The sequence below is a fragment of the Scyliorhinus torazame genome, chromosome 15 (assembly GCF_047496885.1).
Source record: "Scyliorhinus torazame isolate Kashiwa2021f chromosome 15, sScyTor2.1, whole genome shotgun sequence".
Classification (NCBI taxonomy): Eukaryota; Metazoa; Chordata; class Chondrichthyes; order Carcharhiniformes; family Scyliorhinidae; genus Scyliorhinus; species Scyliorhinus torazame.
In genome coordinates, this window is record NC_092721.1 from 53,890,359 (window position 1) to 53,917,132 (window position 26,774).

Genomic DNA, 26,774 nt, shown 5'->3' on the forward strand with positions numbered 1-26,774 from the left:
TCAGCCTGGAATAGCTCCGGCATTTTATAAACCAAACCAAGTACAGAGTATTTCAAAACATAAAGGAACAACGCCACCAGTTGCCGCAGAGTCTTACATCAGTGGAAGGGCACGTGTACGGGAAAGTATGTATTGTACATTAGTGCATGCGTATCGGCGTAAGAATGTGCATTCGTAAAGAGTATATGCGTGAATTTGTTTTTTAAAATTTAGTGTGTCCAACTAATTTTTTCCAATTAAGGGGCAATTTAGCATGGCCAATCCACCTACCTTGCACATCTTTGGGTTGTGGGGGCGAAACCCACGCAAACACGGGGAGAATGTGCAAACTCCACACGGACAGTGACCCAGAGCCGGGATCGAACCTGGGACCTCAGCGCCGTGAAGTAGCAATGTTTTTTAAAAAATATATTTTATTCAAGATTTTTTGGCCAAACATAACAGCACATAGCGTTTCCTTTACACAGCAATAAAACAATATAAATATAAGTGTTGTCGATAGTGTGGAAGGATGTAGCAGGTTACAGAGGGATATAGATAAGCTGCAGAGCTGGGCTGAGAGGTGGCAAATGGAGTTTAATGTAGAGAAGTGTGAGGTGATTCACTTTGGAAGGAATAACAGGAATGCAGAATATTTGGCTAATGGTAAAGTCCTTGAAAGTGTGGATGAGCAGAGGGATCTAGGTGTCCATGTACATAGATCCCTGAAAGTTGCCACCCAGGTTGATAGGGTTGTGAAGAAGGCCTATGGAGTGTTGGCCTTTATTGGTAGAGGGATTGAGTTCCGGAGTCGGGAGGTCATGTTGCAGCTGTACAGAACTCTGGTACGGCCGCATTTGGAGTATTGCGTACAGTTCTGGTCACCGCATTATAGGAAGGACGTGGAGGCTTTGGAGCGGGTGCAGAGGAGATTTACCAGGATGTTGCCTGGTATGGAGGGAAAATCTTATGAGGAAAGGCTGATGGACTTGAGGTTGTTTTCATTGGAGAGAAGAAGGTTAAGAGGAGACTTAATAGAGGCATACAAAATGATCAGGGGGTTGGATAGGGTGGACAGTGAGAGCCTTCTCCCGCGGATGGATATGGCTGGCACGAGGAGACATAACTTTAAACTGAGGGGTAATAGATATAGGACAGAGGTCAGAGGTAGGTTCTTTACGCAAAGAGTAGTGAGGCCGTGGAATGCCCTACCTGCTACAGTAGTGAACTCGCCAACATTGAGGGCATTTAAAAGTTTATTGGATAAACATATGGATGATAATGGCATAGTGTAGGTTAGATGGCTTTTGTTTCGGTGCAACATCGTGGGCCGAAGGGCCTGTACTGCGCTGTATTGTTCTATGTTCTATGTTCTATAACAATGGCCAGTTTTAAACAAGTAAATAAATAATATATGAACAAAATCAAAAATAAAACTCAATGGCAACTGCCTTGTCCAAGATATATACTCTCCAAAAATACAATCCAACAATCCAATATACAATTACATATACCAAATACCTATACATATACAATAACATCCCCGAGAGTCCTTCTGGTTCCTCCCCTCCCCCTCCCCCCCCCCCACCCCTCCCCCTGGGTTGCTGCTGCTGTCTTCTTCTTTTCCATTCCCTCTATCTTTCTGTGAGGTATTCGACGAACGGTTGCCACCGCCTGGTGAACCCTTGAGCCGATCCCCTTAGAACGAACTTAATCCGTTCCAACTTTATAAACCCTGCCATGTCATTTATCCAGGTCTCCACACCCAGGGTCTTGGCTTCCTTCCACATTAACAATATCCTGCGCCGGGCTACTAGGGACGCAAAGGCCAAAACATCAGCCTCTCTCGCCTCCTGCACTCCCGGCTCTTCTGCAACCCCAAATATAGCCAACCCCCAGCTTGGTTCACCTGGACCCTCACCACCTTCGAAAGCACCTTTGCCACCCCCACCCAAAACCCCTGTAGTGCCAGCCATGACCAGAACATGTGGGTATGATTCGCTGGGCTTCTCGAGCATCTCGCACACCTGTCCTCTACTCCAAAAAATTTACTGAGCCGTGCTCCAGTCATATGCGCCCTGTGTAACACCTTAAATTGTATCAGGCTTAGCCTGGCACACGAGGACGATGAGTTTACCCTACTTAGGGCATCAGCCCACAGCCCCTCCTCAATCTCCTCCCCCAGCTCTTCTTCCCATTTCCCTTTCAGCTCATCTACCATGATCTCCCCCTCGTCCCTCATTTCCCTATATCTGTCTGACACCTTACCGTCCCCCACCCATGTCTCTGAGATCACTCTGTCCTGCACCTCCTGCGTCGGGAGATGTGGGAATTCCCTCACCTGTTGCCTCGCGAAAGCACTCAGTTGCATATGCCGAAATGCATTCCCTTGGGGCAACCCATATTTTTCCGTCGGCGCTCCCAGACTCGCAAACGACCCATCTACGAACAGATCTCTCACTTGTGTTATCCCTGCTCTTTGCCATGCTCCAAATCCCCCATCCATTCTCCCCGGAACAAAGCTATGGTTATTTCTTATCGGGGCCCGCACCGAGGCTCCAGTTTTTCCCCTGTGCCGTCTCCACTGCCCCCAGATTTTCAGTGTAGCCACCACCACCGGGCTTGTGGTGTATTTCTTCGGTGAGAACGGCAACGGCGCCGTCACCATAGCTTGTAGGCTAGACCCCTGTAGGACGCCCTCTCCAATCTCTTCGACGCCGCTCCCTCCTCTTCTCCCATCCACTTACACACCATTGAGATATCGGCGGCCCAGTAGTACTCACTTAGGCTCGGTAGTGCCAGCCCCCCCCTGTCCCTACTACGCTGCAAAAATCCCCTCCTCACTCTCGGGGTCTTCCCAGCCCACACAAAACTCATAATACTCTTCTCAATTCTTTTGAAAAAAGCCTTCGTGACCACTGAAACACAAAAAGGAATCTCGGGAGGACCACCATTTTAACCGCCTGCACCCTCCCTGCCAGTGACAGGGACACCATGTCCCATCTCTTAAAGTCCTCCTCCTTCTGTTCCACCAACCACGTTAAATTTAGCCTATGCAATGTACCCCAATTCTTGGCTATATGGATCCCCAAGTACCGAAAGTCCCTTGTTACCTTCCTCAACGGTAAGTCCTCTATTTCTCTGCTCTGCTCCCCTGGATGCACCACAAACAACTCACTTTTCCCCATGTTCAATTTATACCCTGAGAAATCTCCAAATTCCCCAAGTATCCGCATTATCTCTGGCATCCCCTCCGCCGGGTCCGCCACATATAACAACAAATCATCTGCATACAGAGATACCCGGTGTTCTTCTCCTCCCCTGAGTACTCCCCTCCACTTCCTGGAACCCCTCAATGCTATTGCCAGGGGCTCGATCGCCAGTGCAAACAATAATGGGGACAGAGGAAATCCCTGCCTCGTCCCCCTATGGAGCCGAAAATATTCAGACCCCCGTCCATTCGTGACCACGCTCGCCATCGGGGCCCTATACAGCAGCTGTACCCATCTAATATACCCATCTCCAAAGCCAAATCTCCTCAGCACCTCCCACAAATAATCCCACTCCACTCTATCAAATGCTTTCTCGGCATCCATCGCCACCACTATCTCCGCTTCCCCCTCTGGTGGGGGCATCATCATTACCCCTAGCAGCCTCCGTATATTCGTATTCAGCTGTCTCCCCTTCACAAACCCAGTTTGGTCCTCATGGACCACCCCCGGGACACAATCCTCTATCCTCATTGCCATTACTTTGGCCAGAATCTTAGCGTCCACGTTCAGGAGGGAAATAGGCCTATAGGACCCGCATTGCAGCGGGTCTTTTTCCTTCTTTAGGAGGAGCGATATCGTTGCCTCTGACATAGTCGGGGGCAGCTGCCCCCTTTCCCTCGCCTCATTAAAGGTTCTCATCAGTAGCGGGGCCAGCAAGTCCACATATTTCCTATAAAATTCAACTGGGAATCCGTCTGGTCCCGGGGCCTTCCCCGCCTGCATGCTCCGAATTCCTTTCACTACTTCCTCCGTTTCAATCTGTGCTCCCAGTCCCACCCTCTCCTGCTCCTCCACCTTAGGAAATTCCAGCTGGTCCAGAAAACACATCATTCTCTCCTTTCCATCCGGGGGCTGAGCTTCATATAATCTTTCATAGAATGCCTTGAACACTCCATTCACCCTCTCCGCTCCCCGCTCCATCTCTCCCTCCTCATCTCTCACTCCACCTATCTCCCTCGCTGCTCCCCTTTTCCTCAGTAGGTGGGCCAGCAACCTGCTCGCCTTCTCCCCATATAAGTACACCCTGTGCCTTCCTCCACTGCGCCTCCGCATTACCCGTAGTCAGCAAATCAAATTCTACATGTAGCCTTTGCCTTTCCCTGTACAGTCCCTCCTCCGGTGCCTCCGCATATTGTCTGTCCACCCTCAAAAGTTCTTTCAGCAACCGCTCCCGTTCCCTACCCTCCTGCTTTCCTTTATGTGCCCTGATTGATATCAATTCCCCTCTAACCACTGCCTTCAGCGCCTCCCAGACCACTCCCACCTGGACCTCCCCATTATCATTGAGTTCCAAGTACCTTTCAATACACCCCCTCACCCTTAAGCACACCCCCTCGTCCGCCAATAGTCCCATGTCCATTCTCCAGGGTGGACGCTGTTCTTTTTCCTCCCCTATCTCCAAGTCCACCCAATGTGGAGCGTGATCCGAAATAGCTATAGCCGTATATTCCGTCCCCATCACCTTCGGGTTCAGCGCCCTTCCCAAAACAAAAAAGTCTATCCGTGAATAAACTTTGTGGACATAGGAGAAAAACAAAAACTCCTTGCTCCTAGGTCTACTAAATCTCCAGGGGTCTACTCCTCCCATCTGCTCCATAAAGTCCTTAAGCACCCTAGCTGCTGCCGGCCTCCTTCCGGTCCTGGACCTCGATCTGTCCAGCCCTGGTTCCAGGACCGTGTTAAAATCTCCACCCATTACCAGCTTCCCCGCCTCTAGGTCCGGGATACGTCCTAGCATGCGCCTCATAAAGTTGGCATCATCCCAGTTCGGGGCATATACGTTCACTAAGACCACCGCCTCCCCTTGTAATTTGCCACTCACCATCACGTATCTGCCCCCACTATCCGCCACTATGGTCTTTGCCTCAAACATTACCCGCTTCCCCACTAGTATGGCCACCCCCCTGTTTTTTGCATCTAGCCCCGAATGAAACACCTGCCCCACCCTTCCTTTGCGTAGTCTGACCTGGTCTATCAGTTTCAGATGCATCTCCTGCAGCATAACCACATCTGCCTTAAGTTTCTTTAGGTGTGCGAGTACCCGTGCCCTCTTTATCGGCCCGTTCAGCCCTCTCACATTCCAAGTGATCAGCCGGGTTGGGGGGCTCTTTTACCCCCCCCCCCCCCCCTCCTTGTCGACTAGCCATCCCCTTTTTTTTTTTAAAATCCAGCTCCTCACCCGGTTCCCACGTAGCTGTGTCCCCCCCAGGCGGTGCCCCCCCGCCCCGCCAACCCCACCCCATACCGGCTCCCCCTTCTCCCCAGCAGCAACAACCCAGTTAACCCCCCCCTCCCCCGCTAGATCCCTCACTAGCGTAATTGCACCCCCCATGTTGCTCCCAGAAGTCAGCAAACTCTGGCCGACCTCGGCTTCCCCCCGTGACCTCGGCTCGCACTGTGCGACGCCCCCTCCTTCCTGCTTCCCTGTTCCCGCCATAATTATCATAGCGCGGGAACAAAGCCCGCGCTTCCCTTTTGGCCCCGCCCCCAAAGGCCGACGCCCCCAGCTCCTCCACCTCCCTCCCCCATAACATGGGGAAGAGAGAAAAGTTACAGGGTCGCAGGATTAACAACTTAAAAATCATCTCTCCCCCCCTTTTCCCCCCTCTTCGCCCCCCATATTCGCCCCACCACTTTGTCTCAAACGTTCTTTTTTATACCCCACTTATTCCAATTTCTCCTCGACAATAAATGTCCATGCCTCATCTGTCGTTTCAAAGTAGTGGTGTTTCCCTTGATGTGTGACCCACAGTCTTGCCGGCTGCAGCATTCCAAATTTGACCTTCCTTTTATGAAGCACCGCCTTGGCCCGATTAAAGCTCGCCCTCCTTCTCGCCACCTCCGCACTCCAATCTTGATATACACGGATCACTGCGTTCTCCCACCTACTGCTCCGAGTTTTCTTTGCCGATCTGAGGACCATCTCTCTGTCCTTGTATCGGAGAAATCTCACCACTATGGCTCGGGAAATTCTCCAGCCCTCGGTCTTCGCGCCATAACTCGATAGGCTCCCTCCACCTCCAACGGACCCGTCGGGGCCTCCGATCCCATTAACGAGTGCAGCATCGTGCTCACATATGCCCCGACGTCCGCCCCTTCTGCACCTTCGGGAAGACCAAGAATCCTTAGGTTCTTCCTCCTCGCATTATTCTCCAGCACCTCCAGCCTTTCCACACACCTTTTATGGTGTGCCTCGTGCACCTCCATCTTCACCACCAGGCCTTGTATATCGTCCTCGTTCTCGGCAGCCTTTGCCTTCACGACCCGAAGCTCCTGCTCCTGGGTCTTTTGCTCATCCTTTAGCCCTTCAATCGCCTGTAATATCGGGGCCAACAGCTCCTTCTTCATCTCCTTTTTAAGTTCTTCCACGCAGCGCTTCAAGAACTCGTGTTGTTCAGGGACCCATATTAAACTGCCACCTTCCGACGCCATCTTGGTTTGTGCTTGCCTTCCTTGCCGCTGCTCTAAAGGATCCACCGCAACCCGGCCACTTTCCTCTCCTTTTTCCATCCGTGTCCAGGGGGGATTCCCTTCTGGTTAACCGCACAGTGTTTTTAGCCGTTAAAATTGCCGTTGGGGCTCCTATTAAGAGCCCAAAAGTCCGTTCCACCGGGAGCTGCCGAAACGTGCGACTTAGCTGGTCATCGCCGCACACGGAAGTCTGAGGTAGCAATGCTAACCACTGCGCCACCGTGCTGCCCCGAGCATATGCGTGAAGGACTGCACGTGCATGCCGGTCAGATTTCGTATGCGTGCGAATGAGCAGCACAGACCACCGGAAAAGGTCTTGCTGACATGGGGTATAGCAGAAGGAGAGCGAATACCCCAGCCCCCACCAGCGGCAGTAACATGCACCGAGGGAAAACATAAAAAAGACAGGAACATAACGAGGACACCAGGTGCCCACCAAAGACAAAATAGAGACAAAACAAAAGTACAATCTTGCCAGTTACCGAATGAACCGCCCCCTCCCCCGCAGCCGCACATCAGTGGAAAGGCGCTCAATGAGTGTACAGGAAAATATGGGTGCGAGTATATCAGTGAGAATATGCATGTAGATGTACATATAGAGTATATGTGTGAATGAATGCACATGAATGTCTGTTAAGAGTACATATGCGTGGGAATAAGCAGCACAGAGCTCTGGAAAAGGTCACGCCGACACTGGGCACAGCGGAGGAAGGAGAGAGAGACCCCACCCCTTCTCCAGCACTGGCAATTCGCCAGGGGACCAGGCCACAGAAGTGAGACGGGTCTCAGCAGACATGCCCCGGGCATTAAACAAAAAAATAACAGCAATAACACAAACAAGCATAGAAGTTCTGAACATTAAACAGCAATATGAAACAGTGCAAAAGGCACCTGCCATTCACATGGCCTCCTAACTTGAAACAGAAAATCATTATCACATTAAAGCCGCCAACATTCTTCAGAGGTGTTCACGGACTCAAGGTTGTACAGTTGAAGTGAGCCATCACTCTCCTCCTCCTGCAGTCCCAGTATCTAGTCACCTGCTCCACCCAGCCCCCGATCCAGACCACAGATGCAGAACAGGCAGGAACAACACATGGCCTCCGAACACAGAACATAGAACAGTCAGTAGTCCAAACAAAAGCACCACCAAATAGCAAATCGGTTCTCTAAACCTCCAGCAAGTTGCATAGCTAACTTGGGCCGCCGCCCTTCCTCCCAAAGTACTGGCAGCAGGGCACCTGACCTCCTCCCTCTCCTTCAGCAAGTCAGGCAAAGGTGTAAATTGCATTCCTCTGTCTGAAGCCAACCAGTGCGAATCATCTCAGTTTAGCTGGGCTCTTTGCCCAGTCGGTAACAATAGCTGCCCAAAAGCAGGAGCAGCAGCAACACCTCTGCTCCCACTGCAAATGATTTCTTAGGAATGGGTTAACAGACTTTCCAATTAAATACTAATTTGATGTTAAGTATCCAATAGAAGTCACTGATATATAATAAAGAGGTTACAGACGGCACTATTTGTTTGGTGGAGATTGGTGTGTGAAGTTGGATCAAAGAAATAAAGGTGTTTTGTGGAGAAGCAGAACTCTTGTCCCCTTTTACAGCAGCCAGAAGCTTGAACAGTGATGGTGTATTTTATCAATAATACAATGCCCTCTCTTCTTTTACATCTTTCATATGAATTCTTTCCTGGAAAATAAGAATTTAAATGAGGTTGGGGAACAAAGGGTGTATGAACACACCATTTGCCCTTTATTTATCTGACAGCAGGCACACTGAATTTGGTTATGCTTTGGTTACCTCCAAACTCATTAATTCCAACATTCTCCTGGCCAGCCTCCTTTGCTCAACCTATGTTAACTCAAGTTTATCCAAACGTCGGCTGTCTCTATTCTAATTCAGTACCCCTACATGCTGTGTTCGCTGACTTACATTTGTTCCAAGTACAACAATACCTCAATGTTAAAAGTTACATCTCGTATACAAAGCCTTTAATTTCCCCAGCCCTCGACATCTCCTCCATCCCTAAATCTTCCAACTCTGAAATCATTTGCATCCCCACTCCCTTGGCCTCAGACCTTCCACCATCTAGAATTTCACTCTAAACTTCTCCATCTTTCGACCTCTCTTCTCCCAAGACTTGCTTAAAACTTACCTTGAAGCTTTTTGTCACCGCTCCTAATGACTAATTTATTTGGTTCAGCGTCAATGTAAATCCAATGAAGTGCCTTGGGATGTTTCCCTGCATTGAAATAAATATCAATAAATGTATTGTATTATGGGCCAGGGTTTAGAGAACCCCAAAGTGTATCATAGAGTTCACCTGACCCACAACTTTTAATATGGTATGGGGAGCACACGGCTCACTCTACAGGTGTGGTACAGCAGAAATGGAAAAGTATTTTTTAAAGCACAACAATGTTTATTCTATGAACTCAAGTTAACCTTTTTAAAACATAGTGAACGTCTTAGCAACCATTAATTCAAATACAACCCCCAAAGAATACAACACTAAGTAACCCTTTAAGCTTTCCTTTTAACATCCATAAGACTTAAAAAAAGAACTTTTAACACAAGCACATCAGGTTAAAGTCACTACTGAGAGCAGTTATTAGTTTCAAACCACCAATTTACAGTTTTTAGATTACAGAGAGAGACTCATACACCTTCTGGCTGTGACTGCAGCTATCCAGTTCTGAAAACGAAACTAAAACACACCCTGCATCAAAGTCTAAAATGAAAGTAAAAAGCTGACAGACAGTCGAGCTCCACCCACACACTGACATCACTGCAGTAATAAACATCATTTCTTAAAGGTACTCACACTACAGATATTTATATACAGACCCATTTATAAACACCCATTTCTTAAAGGTACTCTCACATGACACCTCCCCCCAAGAAAAAAAAATAAACCATCAACTTCAAGATGGTTTCATTTTTCACCTTTTCACTATCCTTTAAGAAATGCATACAGGAAATATACTTTTTCGTTTCAAAAAAAAAAAAAAAAACAACACACGCAAACAGGTATAATAATATAGTCCATTTTTTGTTTTCCCTCCAACTGGAATCCTTCTCGATTGACAGTCTCTTTGAACAAGAAGGTCTTTGCACGATCCGTCCATTTCTCTACGCCTCGGCATTTCTCTTTAAAGTCAGATACTTTAGTCCAATCTGAACACAGAGTCCCTTATAATTCTCCAACACAGGTGCATTTGTTATTTATTACAGCTTTCAGGCAGTCAAATGCCTGTTGAAAGTCCACTGAAATTTTAGAGGTTTCTTCAGAAGTCTATCAGGTGAGGAACCACGGTATAAAAAATTTTCACCAATGTTCGATCAAATCCACTGCCAAGAAGTCACATTATTTCCCTTTGTCTCGAGGGTATCGAAAACTCCTTAAGTAAAGTGACTTGGGCTTTTCCAAAATCACTTTTGACGAGGTATCACCAAACCCGCCTCCTGAAGTTGATCAAATAACTCATCAGATGTTTTAAATGTTCTTTCCATGTCTGGCAGAAAATTATCAGATTGTCGATGTGTACCGCACAACTGGGTAATCCTGAAACGACTTTGTTCGTTAACCGTTGAAATATGGCTGGGGCGTTTTTCATGCCAAATAGCATAACTTTGAATTGGTATATACTATCTGGAGTCACAAAAGCTGAAATCTCCTTTGCCCTTTCGAATAAAGGTACCTGCCAGTAACCTTTAAGTAAATCCAGTTTGGAAATAAAATCTGATTGTCCCACTTTCTCAATGCAATCCTCCAAACGTGGAATAGGATCAGAGTCCGTTCTTGTAACTGCATTAACCTTTCTAAAGTCCACACACAACCGTTGGTTGCCGTCCGGTTTTGGTACCATCACGATGGGTGAGCTCCATTGGCTGCAACCCACTTCAATTATGCCATTTTTAAGCATACTCTCAATCTCTGTTAACCTGTGCCAATTTTAAAGGATTAAGTCTAAATGGAGGTTGTTTGATTGGAACAGCATTTCCCACATTGACATCATGTGTAGCCATTTTAGTACTTTACAATTTATCTCCACAAATTTGCCCACGTGATACCAAATACCTCTTTCAGGTCAGTCCGTTTTTCCTCTGGAAGGTAACTCAACAATTGATCCGAATTTTTAAGAACATCCTCATTTCCCAATTTAATTTGAGGTATGTCAAATTCACAGTCATCTAGATTTGGTTTGTCACTGAGTCAGAATCATTAAAACCTCCTTTTTCTCTTCTTCCCTTTCAAAGTATCTATTAAGCATATTCACATGACAGGATCTGTCTTGTGTTTTTACCGCGTAATTCACCTCACTTAATTTCCTTTCAATCTGATAAGATCCACAAAACCTAGCTTTTAAAGGTTCACCTACCACTGGTAACAACACTAAAACTTTATCTCCACTGGCAAAACTACGAACTTTGGATTTCTTGTCCGCTATCCGTTTCATCACATTTTGTGCAACTTTTAAATGCTGTCCAGCCAATTCACCTGCTCTATTTAATCGTTCCCTAAAATTTGACACGTAATCCAATAATGTAAATTCCGATTTCTCACTCACCAATTTTTCCTTAATCAATTTTAGTGGTCCTCTTACCTCATGACCAAAAATTAGTTCAAAAGGACTTCATTTGGTTGACTCATTAGGTGCATCCCTAATTGCAAACAGTACGAATGGAATTCCTTCATCCCAATCCTCTAGATAATCATGACAATAAGCCCTCAACATGTCTTTAATGTCTGATGCCACTTTCTAACGCTCCCTGTGATTCTGGACGGTACGCAGTTGATTTAAATTGTTTTATTCCTAAGCTATCCATAACTTCTTTGAAAAACCAGGAGGTAACATTTGATCCGTTATCCGATTGTATTTCTGTGGGTAGTCCATATCTAGTAAAGAATTTAAGTAACATTTCCACAATCTTTTTAGCTGGAATATTGCACACTGGAATGGCCTCTGGAAACCTAGTAGACACATCCATTATAGTCAGAAGATATTGATTCCCACTTTTTGTTTTAGGAAGCGGTCCTACACAATCAATTAGGATCCTTGTAAAAGGTTCCTCAAATGCTGGAATGGGTATTAAGGGCGCTGGTTTTATCACTACTTGAGGTTTCCCTGTCACTTGACATGTGTGACATGATTGACAAAATTTTACAACATCTTTATGTAATCCAGGCCAATAAAAATGTTTCTGGATTTTAGCTTCAGTTTTCCTTATTCCCAAATGGCCTCCCACTGGTACCTCATGTGCAACTCGCAACACCTCCTTTCTATACCCTACCGGCAATACTATTTGATGAACATCTGCCCACTTTTCATCCGCCTGCATATGTACAGGTCTCCATTTTCTCATCAAGACATTACATTTACGGTAATAATACTCTGGTATGCACTCAGATTCCTCTTCCAAGGATACATTTCTGATACATCCGTTTTATTTCCATATCTTTTTGCTGTAACTCTGCCAATCTTCGTGAACTAAAAATATCCGCCTCATCCTCCACCTGTTCTTGTTCTTTTTCAACCATCTGATCAAAAATGGTTTCTGATAATTGCACTTCAACTTCATCTTCACTCCTTGAGTTCTCGTCTTAACCTGTGACTTTGCGACCTTGTTACTACACAATCCGTAAAAATCCCAGGATATTTGTCCTTCAACACTTCAGTTGTCTGATTTTTCACTGGCTTATCAACCACAGTAGGCATCTCTCCCACCTGCGATCCAGCTATATCATTACCCTTGATAAACTGTATTTTCTATATTACTCCTGCTACCACTTCACCACTCTTCACTGGACTTTCCAACCTTATCTTATATAATGGAACACTACTCCTCTCACCCTGAATCCCACTAGCTCCCGTATCTCTTAAAATTGTGACTTCTTTACCTGCTCCTCCTGATACACGAGTAAACTTTACCCACACAAGTAAATTCTTTAAAGACATCTGCCATCTTCTTATCAATCAGCTCTTGATCAGGCTGTACAATCTTTTGCACCTCCTTCGCTTCACTTGGGCTTTCCTTTGCCACTTTAACAAACTCCACTGTCTTATCCTGTTTTACCACATCAGCATTCCCAGTGCTTTTCTTCAACCACCAACACTGTGACTTTACATGGCCTAGTTTATTACAGTGAAAACATTTGAAACTTTTCATGTCTCTTCCACGCTCCTGGATTTCATTTTTAATCTGAGGTACACTCTCCTTATTACATCCCATCAGATCACCTTTACCACTTGAGTAATTCTCATGTCCCCAGTTTCTACCCCTCACAGGTTGAAACTGATGTCGGAAACCAAGCTTTGATTATGATCTAATTCGTAATCATATGCCATTTCTGCTGCTAATCTCGCAGTTTGAATCCTCTGTTCTTCCACATGAGTTCTAACTACATCAGGAATTGAATTTTTAAACTCCTCCAAAAGCATAATTTATCTGAGAGTTTCATACGTTTGATCTATTTTCAAAGCCCTTATCCACTCATCAAAATTACTCTGTTTGATCCTTTCAAACTCCATTTATGTTTGACCAAATTCTTTCCTTAAATTTCTAAACTTTTGATGGTAGGTTTCAGGCACTAGTTCACATGCACCTAAAATGGATTTTTTTACCTCCTCATACATCCCAGATACCTCCTCCGGTAGTGATGCAAACACTTCACTAGCCCTACCTACCAGCTTTGTTTGAATCAGTAATATCCACATGTCCTGTGGCCATTTCATTTGTTTAGCCGCCTTCTCAAATGAAATGACAAAGACTTCCACCCCCTTCTCGTCAAACCTTGGCAATATTTGGACATATTTAAATAGATCCCCACCAAACCTTCAACGCTCTTTCTCTTTATCCTCATCACTATCCTCAAACGGTAGCTTTCCCTTTAAATCTGCCAATCTTAACCAACTGTCATGTTTCATGGCCATTTTCCAAAGTTCAAACACGCTCTCTCTTTCTTTTTCCTCTCTATCTCTTTCGTATTCTAGCTGCTTTAATTCTTTCTCATGTTCCATTTGTTTAATTTGTAACTGAATTTTTGCCATTTCCAATGAGTCAGACTGTATCTCAGACAACTGTTAATGCTTAGCCACCGCCATAATTACCTCATCTTTTCGCATTTTGTCAGGTAATGTTAACTGCGATGTTTTTGCCAATTCGAACAGTCTGCATTTAGTCTCTGTCCGTAAGATACGGCGTGTGACTGTCTCCACCCGCAAAAACTTCAGAGCCTCTGAAAGAGCCATTGTCCACAACACACTCCCTACTGAACTGAAATACCACACCTGAAAAGCAACCACAAAATGCTCACCCCTCACTGTCTTTTAAGTTCACAAAGCCAATCCAACAGATAAGACTTTTATCGTGGACGAGTCCCCAATTTGTTAGAGAACCTCAAAGCTTATCATGGAGTTCACCTGACCCACAACTTTTAATAGATTGTGGTATGGGGAGCACATGGCCCACTCTACAGGTGTGGTACAGCAGAAATTGAGAAGTATTTTTTAAAACAAAACAATGTTTATTCTATGAACTCAATCTTTTTAATACAGTAAAACGTCTTAGCAACCATCAATTCAAATACAACCCCGAAAGAATACAACACTAAGTAATCCTTACTTTCCTTTTAACATCCATCAGACTTTTTAAAACAATGTTTAACAGAAGCACATCAGGTTTAAATTCACTACCGAGAACAGTTATCCCTCTGAATTCACCAAATGATCAAATGATAGTCTTTACATGGCAGAGGGAACAACATTACACGGCCTGTGGCTGACTGCAGCTCCAACACTGAAACGAAACCAAAAAAACAGACACACCCAAGCTTTTCTCAAAGTGAAACTCAAAAGCAGAGCCAGAGCTCAGCTCCACCCACACTCTGACATCACTGCAGTAACTTTAGCAGACTACCATTTCTTAAAGTGACATTCTCATGACACAGGATACTGCGAGGCCTGGATAGAGTGGATGTGGACAGAATGTTTCAACTTGTAGGAAAAACTAGAAGCATAGGACACAATCTCAGACTAAAGAGACGATCCTTTAAAACAGTGATGAGGAGGAATTTCTTCAGCCAGAGGATGGTGAATCTGTGGAACTCTTTGTCACAGAAAGCTGTGGAGACCAAATTACTGAGTGTCTTTAAGACAGAGATAGATGGATTCTTGATCAATAAGGGGATCAGGGGTTATGGGGAGAAGGCAGGAGAATGGGTATGAGAAAAATATCAGCCATGATTGAATGGTGGAGCAGACTCGATGGGCCGAGTGGCCTAATTCTGCTATGTCTTATAGTCTTACATAGAACATACAGTGGAGGCCATTCGGCCGATCGAGTCTGCACCGACCCACTTGAGCCCTCACTTCCACCCTATCCCTGTAACCCAATAACCCCTCCTAAACTTTTTGGACACCAAGGACAATGGCCAATCCGCCTAACCTGCACGCCTCTGGGCTGTGGGAGGAAACCAGAGCACCCAGAGGAAACCCATGCAGACACGGGGAGAACGCGCAGACTCCGCACAGACAGAGACCCAGCGGGGAATCGAACCGGGTACCCTGGCACTGTGAAGCCACACTGCTAGCCACTTGTGCTACCGTGCGTTAATTATGGGAAACCCCCCGGCTGTGGCAAAACGGAGTATCCCGCCGGTGAAGAATTCAGCCCCAAGCTACTCAGAATCCATGAAAACAGAGGAAAAGCAAGCCATCCTCGATCCAGAGGGACTGCCTAAGGAGATGACAGAGGCTGTACATGGTTTCATTGGAATTCCTCCTATCGATTTTAATGCTCCTCGCATCATTCCGGCAATTTGCTTTGAAAGTACAACGGATTATTTACATTTTTGCACATTATTGGCTAGCATATACATACATAACTTTCAATTACAAGTGAACAGCCAGGCCTTATAGAACATAGAACATAGAACAATACAGCGCAGTACAGGCCCTTCGGCCCACGATGTTGCACCGAAACAAAAGCCATCTAACCTACACTATGCCATTATCATCCATATGTTTATCCAATAAACTTTTAAATGCCCTCAATGTTGGCGAGTTCACTACTGTTGCAGGTAGGGCATTCCACGGCCTCACTACTCTTTGCGTAAAGAACCTACCTCTGACCTCTGTCCTATATCTATTACCCCTCAGTTTAAAGTTATGTCCCCTCGTGCCAGCCATATCCATCCGCGGGAGAAGGCTCTCACTGTCCACCCTATCCAACCCCCTGATCATTTTGTATGCCTCTATTAAGTCTCCTCTTAACCTTCTTCTCTCCAACGAAAACAACCTCAAGTCCATCAGCCTTTCCTCATAAGATTTTCCCTCCATACCAGGCAACATCCTGGTAAATCTCCTCTGCACCCGCTCCAAAGCCTCCACGTCCTTCCTATAATGCGGTGACCAGAACTGTACGCAATACTCCAAATGCGGCCATACCAGAGTTCTGTACAGCTGCAACATGACCTCCCGACTCCGGAACTCAATCCCTCTACCAATAAAGGCCAACACTCCATAGGCCTTCTTCACAACCCTATCAACCTGGGTGGCAACTTTCAGGGATCTATGCACATGGACACCTAGATCCCTCTGCTCATCCACACTTTCAAGAACTTTACCATTAGCCAAATATTCCGCATTCCTGTTATTCCTTCCAAAGTGAATCACCTCACACTTCTCTACATTAAACTCCATTTGCCACCTCTCAGCACAGCTCTGCAGCTTATCTATATCCCTCTGTAACCTGCTACATCCTTCCACACTATCGACAACACCACCGACTTTAGTATCGTCTGCAAATTTACTCACCCACCCTTCTGCGCCTTCCTCTAGGTCATTGATAAAAATGACAAACAGCAACGGCCCCAGAACAGATCCTTGTGGTACTCCACTTGTGACTGTACTTCATTCTGAACATTTCCCATCAACCACCACCCTCTGTCTTCTTTCAGCTAGCCAATTTCTGATCCACATCTCTAAATCACCCTCAATCCCCAGCCTCCGTATTTTTTGCAATAGTCTACCGTGGGGAACCTTATCAAACGCTTTGCTGAAATCCATATACACCACATCAACTGCTCTACCCTCGTCTACCTGTTCAGTCACCTTCTCAAAGAACTCAATAAGGTTTGTGAGGCATGACCTACCCTTCACAAAGCCATGCTGACTATCCCTGATCATATTATTCCTATCTAGATGATTATAAATCTTGTCTCTTATAATCCCCTCCAAGACTTTACCCACTATAGACGTGAGGCTCACCGGTCTATAGTTGCCGGGGTTGTCTCTGCTCCCCTTTTTGAACAAAGGGACCACATTTGCTGTCCTCTGGCACTATTCCTGTAGCCAATGATGACATAAAAAACAAGAGATTCCACTTCCTTGGTAAACCACGGTTCCCTCGCTCGATGCCTTCCTCCCTGCCTGACCGGTACATACTTATCAAGAACACGCAGTAGCTGATCCTTGAACAAGCCCCACTTATCCAGTGTGCCCAACACTTGCAGCCTACTTCTCCACCTTATCCCCCCCAAGTCACGTCTAATGGCATCATAATTGCCCTTCCCCCAGCTATAACTCTTGCCCTGCGGTGTATACTTATCCCTTTCCATCATTAACGTAAACGTCACCGAATTGTGGTCACTGTCCCCAAAGTGCTCATCTACCTCCAAATCCAACACCTGGCCTGGTTCATTACCCAAAACCAAATCCAACGTGGCCTCGCCTCTTGTTGGCCTGTCAACATATTGTTTCAGGAAACCCTCCTGCACACACTGTACAAAAAACGACCCATCTATTGTACTCGAACTATATCTTTTCCAGTCAATATTTGGAAAGTTAAAGTCTCCCATAATAACTACCCTGTTACTTTCGCTCATATCCAGAATCATCTTCGCCATCCTTTCCTCTACATCCCTAGAACTATTAGGAGGCCTATAAAAAACTCCCAACAGGGTGACCTCTCCTTTCCTGTTTCTAACTTCAGCCCATACTACCTCGGAAGAAGAGTCCCCATCTAGCATCCTCTCCGCAACCGTAATACTGCTCTTGACTAGCAGCGCCACACCTCCCCCTCTTTTGCCTCCTTCTCTGAGCTTACTAAAACACCTAAACCCCGGAACCTGCAACATCCATTCCTGTCCCTGTTCTATCCATGTCTCCGAAATGGCCACAACATCGAAGTCCCAGGTACCAACCCATGCTGCCAGTTCCCCTACCTTGTTTCGTATACTCCTGGCATTGAAGTAGACACACTTCAAACCACCTACCTGAACACTGGCCCCCTCCTGCGACGTCAAATCTGTGCTCCTGACCTCTCTACTCTCATTCTCCCTTACCCTAAAACTACAATCCAGGTTCCCATGCCCCTGCTGCATTAGTTTAAACCCCCCCAAAGAGCACTAACAAATCTCCCCCCCAGGATATTTGTGCCCCTCAGGTTCAGATGTAGACCATCCTGTCTGTAGAGGTCCCACCTTCCCCAGAAAGAGCCCCAGTTATCCAGAAATCTGAATCCCTCCCGCCTGCACCATCCCTGTACCCACGTGTTTAAATGCTCTCTCTCCCTATTCCTCATCTCACTATCACGTGGCACGGGCAACAACCCAGAGATAACAACTCTGTTTGTTCTAGTTCTGAGCTTCCATCCTAGCTCCCCGAAAGCCTGCCTGACATCCTTGTCCCCTTTCCTACCTATGTCGTTAGTGCCAATGTGGACCACGACTTGGGGCTGCTCCCCCTCCCCCCTAAGGACCCGGAAAACACGATCCGAGACATCACGTACCCTTGCACCTGGGAGGCAACATACCAAACGTATGTTGGGAATATTCATCACAAAATATTTATCACAAATTAAGTTCAGTCAAAATTTAAATTATGGACACAATTTGGCAGAAATGAAAGAGAATCCAGTGTTGAGTGCATTTAGCCAGATGTTTCCCGGCATTGGCAGCACCACACTGGCACCTTGACCCTGCCAACCCGACACCCTGGCAATGTCAGTGTGACAGCCATGTGCCATGGTGCCAGGCTGGAAGTGTCATGGTGCCCAGGTGGCATCGGAGGTGCCAGGGTACCACCCTGTCCAGAGCCCGACCACCCAGGGGCTCCCGATCGCCTGTGAGACCCCTCCATTCTAGACTAGATAGGGTAACTCCGGCGAGAGCATCTTCAAGTGAGGCTGACTGACCACTTGAATAAGCGAATATAGGCCTGCCCATTGCGGGATCCCATTACATCTCGCAGGTGTGACAAGGCAAGTAAATCTCACGAGAAGCCATTCGCAAGATTTACCGGCCTTATCGCGTCCAGAGTCTTAAAAGCAATTCCATACATCGTGGCAAATAATGTGGCATTGAAAAATTCCCCAAATTTGGCTGATATTCTGATTTTATACTTTTAAATGGAGATTACAAAACATATGCTGGAAGATTTGTTTTTGATTAAATTTACTTTTACATCGGGCAGCACGGTGGCACAGTGATTATACACGGTGGCACTGCTGCCTCACGGCACCGAGGTTCCCCGTTCGATCCCGGCTCTGGATCACTGTCCGTCTGGAGTTTGCACATTCTTCCCATGTTTGTGTGGGTTTCGCCCCTGTAGCCACCTGGGTTGGCCACTTCCCGACTTAAAATGGAGATCCGCTAAGAATGCAGGGAAATTCAGTCAAATGCAGGAAAACAAGCAGGTGCAAAGTTTCCTGTGTATCAGAACTTGCAGGAACCCAGACAGCACTGAAACTAACAACCATCTACATATTAATGAGCGATCCCCGGGAACAATTGGAAACATTTAAGGTAAACAAGGCCAAGCCAGACCCCTCGGCGCCAGCAGGAGCCAAGACAAAGGAAGGCCAACGGACACTTAGGAACCGCCCAGCGATCAGGGAACAGCTCCAGTATTGGAGAAATCGATCCAAGTGATCAGAACTTAGTCCAATCACTTGGAACCAGGTACGGGGTCCGCCCAAAAGGGCGCGAAGCCCCTGGGGACTATAAAATAGAGTCCCCAAGTTCAATTTGTCCTTCTTGGCAGGGTCTCTCAGCAGCTCGAAACAACCCTTGACCGTGACCTGCCTAGTCGCTGCATCAACCAAGTAAGTCTCCAGTCAACGTACGCGACGAGATAGGCGCTCCTAGCTACCAGTCTATACCAGCTTTGAAGCCTGCAGACTCAGAATCGAACAAAAGGCCATTTGCTCCCCTGACCTGGTGGGCCAGTTCCAAAGCTAAGCATAGGCCTTTTAGTGTTAGAGATAGTCTAGCAAGTAGAGTTTATACACGAGTAGTGATTGACTGTGTATAATAAATGTGTTTTGATTTGAAGCTTACTAACTGGTGTATTGGGTTATTGATCAGCACTTGAACTTGAACCTCGTGGTGGTATCATAAAGATACCTGGCGACTCAGAGCAAAGGTTATAAAACAGAGCAAATTAAGTAAAGACACAACGAGCAACATTTAGGTGGGACATATTCATAAATAAGATTAAGAAAGGCAACCTTATTAACCGCCATATTTATAGCCACCAAAAATTAGCAACATTTACTGGCGACATCTGACGGGAACCGACTTAGAAGTGGCCTAACCACTCCGGGAGAACCCAAAATTTGAATTGAGAATCCAATTGGGAACAGAAACATTCACAAGTGTTCAAGCAGTTCTGATCAAATCTCATAATTTGGAAGGATGTTAATGCATGCGTAACTAACAGGGCTAGAAGGTAAAACTGATAGATTTTGTTGCGAAAAACTGTCGGGAGTTTGTATTCCGGAAAATAGCGAACGACGTACCCGTGTTTACAGCACCGCCTTAGTACCCCTCGTTCCAAATTTTAAAGAGAGCATTCAGATAGGAAAAATGGCAATGAAGGCAATGGAACGCCTCATGGACCCTCAAGAATTCGTGGTAGCAGCGACCAGCAGCAGAGTAGGTCAGTGTCCCGTTTGGGAAGTTGAGATTAGAAGGTACCTCAAAAGGGAAGGGATGGAGTGACTTTTGTTCAAATGAGGAAACAGGTCCCGGGAGTATAGGACATACTTGGTGGGAGAACCTGAGCGAAATCCATAAGAAGAGCTTAGGGAAAGCTCGCAAGCCGATGGCAATCGTGTCCTGTCTGGCACAATTGCGAGTCACAGAGGAGGTCGTTCGGACGCTCCGCAAAGAGATAGAAGAGAGACATCGAATGAGCAAGTGAGATCGAGAGAGAGAATGTAGAATTAAGAAGGAAGTTGGCAGCAAAGGATGGAGAGGTGGATGATGCCAAGTGGGCACACCAGTCTTGTCTAGCGCATCTGAACAGCTTCCAAACCCAATACGATATGCCTATCAGGACACGCAACGTGCAGTCCTGGTAAAAGAGACAGAGAAACAGGTAGAGGCATTGCAAAGGCAGTGCAGCGATCTAAAAGCAGCGTTAAGAGAACTCCATGCTGCCACCACGGAGCACAGACAAAGCTCAGTGGATCATGCAAAATGCCGGAAGCAGATTGCGGAACTGCAGTCTTTGCTTTCAGTGCAAAATGGGTTTCAAAGCATCTTTGGATCCCAATTAGGTGAAGAAGACGGCCCTGATTGGCAAGAACTAAACGAAACCGCGCATAGATATGTACAGGGAACATGTACGCTAGGAAAGCCCCAAATGAGAAAAGCACCCCAACCCCCGACAGAGCAGATAGATCAGGCAGCCATGAATCCAGTAACTACCCACCGCACAGTTACATCGGACGGAGGCGCGGAATTCCATTACACCACCCCCTTAACCGTGACCCAATTACGGGACGCGTGCGAAAAGATCACACCGTTCCTCCCCACCTCAGACCCCCATCACTTCTTTGCTAGAGTGAAGCAGCAGGGACCATGTACGGCCTGGATGAGCGTGAGCAAGTGATGCTCACAGTTTTAAGCTTAGACCTTTCTGTTGTAGCAGCCCTTCCCGACCCACAGAATGTAGGAGGAGGCACCCTTGCAGAGATGCACACGGCGATCCTAGACGCGATCGGTTATAACAGAGGTGACTAAGAAACAGAACACCCAACAGAGTTTGCTGGACGCCTGTGGATCCATTTTACAGCCGTTTACGGAAACTTAGACCGCGCCCATTTGTCACCAGACAACATGGCCAAATGGACTCACACCCTTATCTCCCATGCCACAGAGGCAGGACGAAAAGCTTGTACTAATTATGACCTCTCGGAAGAAACGCAAAACGAAAAGTGGGTTTTAAAAAGGTTGTCCCGCTTCTGGGAGCAATCTGTCCACAACAAACCCGCGATTAGGAAACCTGAAGAACAGCAGGCAGAGGCAGATATTCAAGCAGTTAAAGCGCACCAGAACCCCGCATGGGTGAACGAAGGCATGAACAGCCTCCCACAGAAACCACAGAAGTGTTACAACTGTGGACATTTAGATCACTTTGCACGAGAGTGCAATGCCCCACGAAAGCCACAGAGAGCCCAGCAGGCAGGCAATCTGAATGGAATCAGGGCAAAGCCCGTACATAGGGTAGGCACCCGTTCAGACCAGACAGACATGAACAGAACTGACTGACGGTGTTCGGGCTCCCCCACCTGGGTCTGCGACACTCTTTGGGATAGGTCCGGCCGACCAGTCGTTGCAGCGAACGTACGGGGACAGCCCCTTGAATTTCTCTGGGACACAGGAGGGTCCCGCACCACAATTAATTCTTCCACCATGTTCCAAAAAGACACGTGGCCCACTACAGCCACAATCATCCTCAGCAGCTCACAACAGGGACACATCACAGCCCCTGTACCCATTCAAATTGGCAACATTACAACAAAACACCCCATAGTTTTGGTCGATCTGCCCCACACAGCAGAACACATTTTGGGCATTGATTTCATGAACACCCACAACCTGTCATTTGACCCAGTAAATCAATGTGTCTGGAAAATGACAAAGTCAGCAATAGCCCCCGTAACACTCACAGTAGGAGAGTACGCTAATAAGATTAGCGCAGTCGGCGATTTTTGGTTTGACCCGACCACGATTAGCGCAGACAAACAGGTTAGGACCGTTCTCCAGAAGAACAGGACCGCATTTGCAAATCATATACATGACTGCAGCAGGATGGCTGGTTCGGTTCAAAGAACAGGACCTGACCCTAGACCCCAGAAGCAATATGGATTTCCCCAAGAGGCAGAGGGAGAAATCTCAAAAGTTATTGATAGTTTATTAGAACAAGGCGTACTTAGATCAGTAGCCTCTACTAATAATGCCCCGATTTGGCCAGTGAGAAAACCCGATGGATCATGGCGACTGACCATCGATTACCGGGAACTCAACAAAGTCACCCCCGCCGCAGCCCCCACGGTAGCCACAAGTCCCGAGACCATGCTCAAACAGGGACTCAACTCACGATATTTTACGGTTTTGGACATCAGTAACGGATTCTGGTCCATTCCATTGGCAAAAGCGTGCCAGTACAAATTTGCCTTCACTTTTAACGGTCAGCAGTACACTTGGACATGCCTTCCACAAGGATTCCACAACTCCCCCTCCATTTTCCACCGACAGTTGGCCAATGGTTTATCAAAATTTTCTTGCCCCAAATGTCTGGTCCAGTATGTAGACGACCTATTACTGCAGACAGACACCAAGGCAGAGCACATCACGCTTCTGTCCGACCTCCTGGAACTCCTACAGCGAATTGGATATAAAGCGAACCCCAACAAGGCCCAAATTTTGGAAAACAAAGTGGTATATCTGGGAACGATTATCACGCATGGTAAACGCGAGATTGTGCATGAAAGAATTGACTCGATTGTCAAATTGCCCCTTCCCCAGAATGTTTCCGCCCTCCGGTCGTTTTTAGGACTGGTTGGCTACTGCCGAAACCATACTGACGGTTTCGCCACCAAAGCAGCACCCCTCTCAGAACTCCAAAAGAAAGGAGCCCCTTGGGAATGGCTTCCGCGGCACACGGATGCTGTTTTAAAGCGCGCACTCATTGCAGCCCCCACACTACAGGTTCCAGACCCGCTTTCCCCCTATACTATAGAGATAGCGAGCACAGACCGTGCCTTTTCGGCCATGCTCCTCCAGGAACGGCACGAACAGTGAAGACCCGTGGCTTACGCATCCAGAGTTTTAGATCCTGAGGAGCAGGGATTTTCGGCCTGTGAAAGGCACCTGCTCGCAGTTTTCTGGGCAGTTCAATATTTTTCATATATCACCGGACTAAACCCCATCACAATCCTCACGGAACACACCCCCATCCAACTTTACTAGACGGACGACTTAAAGACGGTACAGTAAGCCAGATCAGAGCAGTTGGCAGAGGGCAGCACGGTAGCCTTGTGGATAACACAATTGCTTCACAGCTCCAGAGTCCCAGGTTCGATTCCGGCTTGGGTCACTGTCTGTGTGGAGTCTGCACATTCTCCCAGTGTCTGCGTGGGTTTCCTCCGGGTGTTCCGGTTTCCTCCCACAGTCCAAAGATGTGCAGGTTAGGTGGATTGGCCATGATAAATTGCCCTTAGTGTCCAAAATTGCCCTTAGTGTTGGGTGGGGTTACTGGGTTATGGGGATAGGGTGGCGGTGTTGACCTTGGGTAGGGTGCTCTTTCCAAGAGCTGGTGCAGACTCGATGGGCCTCCTTCTGCACTGTAAATTTTATGATAATCATGGTGTGATAGGTTTATAACGTGGCACTTCCTTTCATAGGTCATTGAATCCCTTTTAGCATTGGCGATATTCTGCAGCATCGTGGAGACTATCCGCAAGAGAAAATGGCAAAGGAGAGCCTACCGCTCTCGCACCCCGGTATACAGGATGAGATCCCCTATTTTCGGTTTTCACCAGGCCCCCGAACCCCTTGATCTACAATAAAGGACATTCGTTTTGCATAATTTGTAAATAAAGAAATATGTCTCATTTGCAACTGAAAGGTTGTACAACTCTGTGCTTGACTGCCAAGCCAGAGGAAAATGTGAATGCTGCCATTATTTTTGTATTGTTAGGAAGTTAGTATGATTGGATGTTTAAGGGAGTGTAGTTTATGGAAGATAGTTAGAGGTACCTTTTTTTTAATGTTGTACTGCATGTCCCTGTTGTGACATAGCGCCATTTAGAATTGTCAGTTAAAATTTTCGTGCATAGTTATGGTCAGTGTAGAGGCCATGGAAGAGTGCTCGCTGGGTCAGGGAGTGAAGACGACGCAGTTATGTGATCCTTCACGCTTCGCGTTCGGGATCACAAGGAGGGGTTGTAGCCACCTGGCTTGGCCACTTCCCGAGATAAAATGGATATCCGCTAAGAATGCAGGGAAATTCGGTCAAACGCAGGAAAACAAGCAGGTGCAAAGTTTCCTGTGTATAAGAACTTGCAGGAACCCAGACAGCACTGAAAATAACAACCATCTACATATTAATGAGCGATCCCCGGGAACAATTGGAAACATTTAAGGTAAACAAGGCCAAGCCAGACCCCTCGGCGCCAGCAGGAGCCAAGACAAAGGAAGGCCAACGGACACTTAGGAACCGCCCAGCAATCAGGGAACAGCTCCAGTATTGGAGAAATCGATCCAAGTGATCAGAACTTAGTCCAATCACTTGGAACCAGGTACGGGATCCGCCCAAAAGGGCGCGAAGCCCCTGGGGACTATAAAATAGAGTCCCCAAGTTCAATTTGTCCTTCTTGGCAGGGTCTCTCAGCAGCTCGAAACAACCCTTGACCGTGACCTGCCTAGTCGCTGCATCAACCAAGTCTCCAGTCAACGCACGCTACGAAATGGGCGCTCCGAGCTACCAGTCTATACCAGTCTGCAGACTCAGAATCGAACGAAAGGTAATTTGTTCCCCTGACCTGGTAGGCCAGTTCCAAAGCTAAGTATAGTGTTAGAGATAGTCTAGTAAGTAGAGTTTATACACTAGTAGTGATTGACTGTGTATAATAAATGTGTTTTGATTTGAAGCTTACTAACTGGTGTATTGGGTTATTGATCAGCACTTGAACTTGAACCTCGTGGTGGTATCATAGAACATAGAACAATACAGCGCAGTACAGGCCCTTCGGCCCACGATGTTGCACCGAAACAAAAGCCATCTAACCTACACTATACCATTATCATCCATATGTTTATCCAATAAACTTTTAAATGCCCTCAATGTTGGCGAGTTCACTACTGTAGCAGGTAGGGCATTCCACGGCCTCACTACTCTTTGCGTAAAGAACCTACCTCTGACCTCTGTCCTATATCTATTACCCCTCAGTTTAAAGCTATGTCCTCTCGTGCCAGCCATTTCCATCCGCGGGAGAAGGCTCTCACTGTCCACCCTATCCAACCCCCTGATCATTTTGTATGCCTCTATTAAGTCTCCTCTTAACCTTCTTCTCTCCAACGAAAACAACCTCAAGTCCATCAGCCTTTCCTCATAAGATTTTCCCTCCATACCAGGCAACATCCTGGTAAATCTCCTCTGAACCCGCTCCAAAGCCTCCACGTCCTTCCTATAATGCGGTGACCAGAACTGTACGCAATACTCCAAATGCGGCCGTACCAGAGTTCTGTACAGCTGCAACATGACCCCCTGACTCCGGAATTCAATCCCTCTACCAATAAAGGCCAACACTCCATAGGCCTTCTTCACCACCCTATCAACCTGGGTGGCAACTTTCAGGGATCTACGTACATGGACACCTAGATCCCTCTGCTCATCCACACTTTCAAGTACTTTACCATTAGCCAAATATTCCACATTCCTGTTATTCCTTCCAAAGTGAATCACCTCACACTTCTCTACATTAAACTCCATTTGCCACCTCTCAGCCCAGCTCTGCAGCTTATCTATATCCCTCTGTAACCTGCTACATCCTTCCACACTATTGACAACACCACCGACTTTAGTATCGTCTGCAAATTTACTCACCCACCCTTCTGCGCCTTCCTCTAGGTCATTGATAAAAATGACAAACAGCAACGGCCCCAGAACAGATCCTTGTGGTACTCCACTTGTGACTGAACTCCATTCTGAACATTTCCCATCAACCACCACCCTCTGTCTTCTTTCAGCTAGCCAA

The 26,774-nt window shown here is 46.8% G+C and overlaps 1 protein-coding gene across 9 annotated transcripts in view; it reads right to left on the bottom strand.

Annotated features, from left to right (window-relative positions):
- The window catches only part of dzip1 (DAZ interacting zinc finger protein 1), a 646,334-nt gene that overhangs the window by 607,458 nt on the left and 12,102 nt on the right, over positions 1-26,774 (bottom strand). For all 9 annotated transcript variants that reach the window (XR_011935128.1, XR_011935127.1, XM_072476252.1 and 6 more), the window contains exon 2: positions 8,878-8,964. The gene's annotated coding sequence lies outside the window, so the exon portion shown is untranslated. The remainder of the gene's footprint in view (positions 1-8,877; positions 8,965-26,774) is intronic.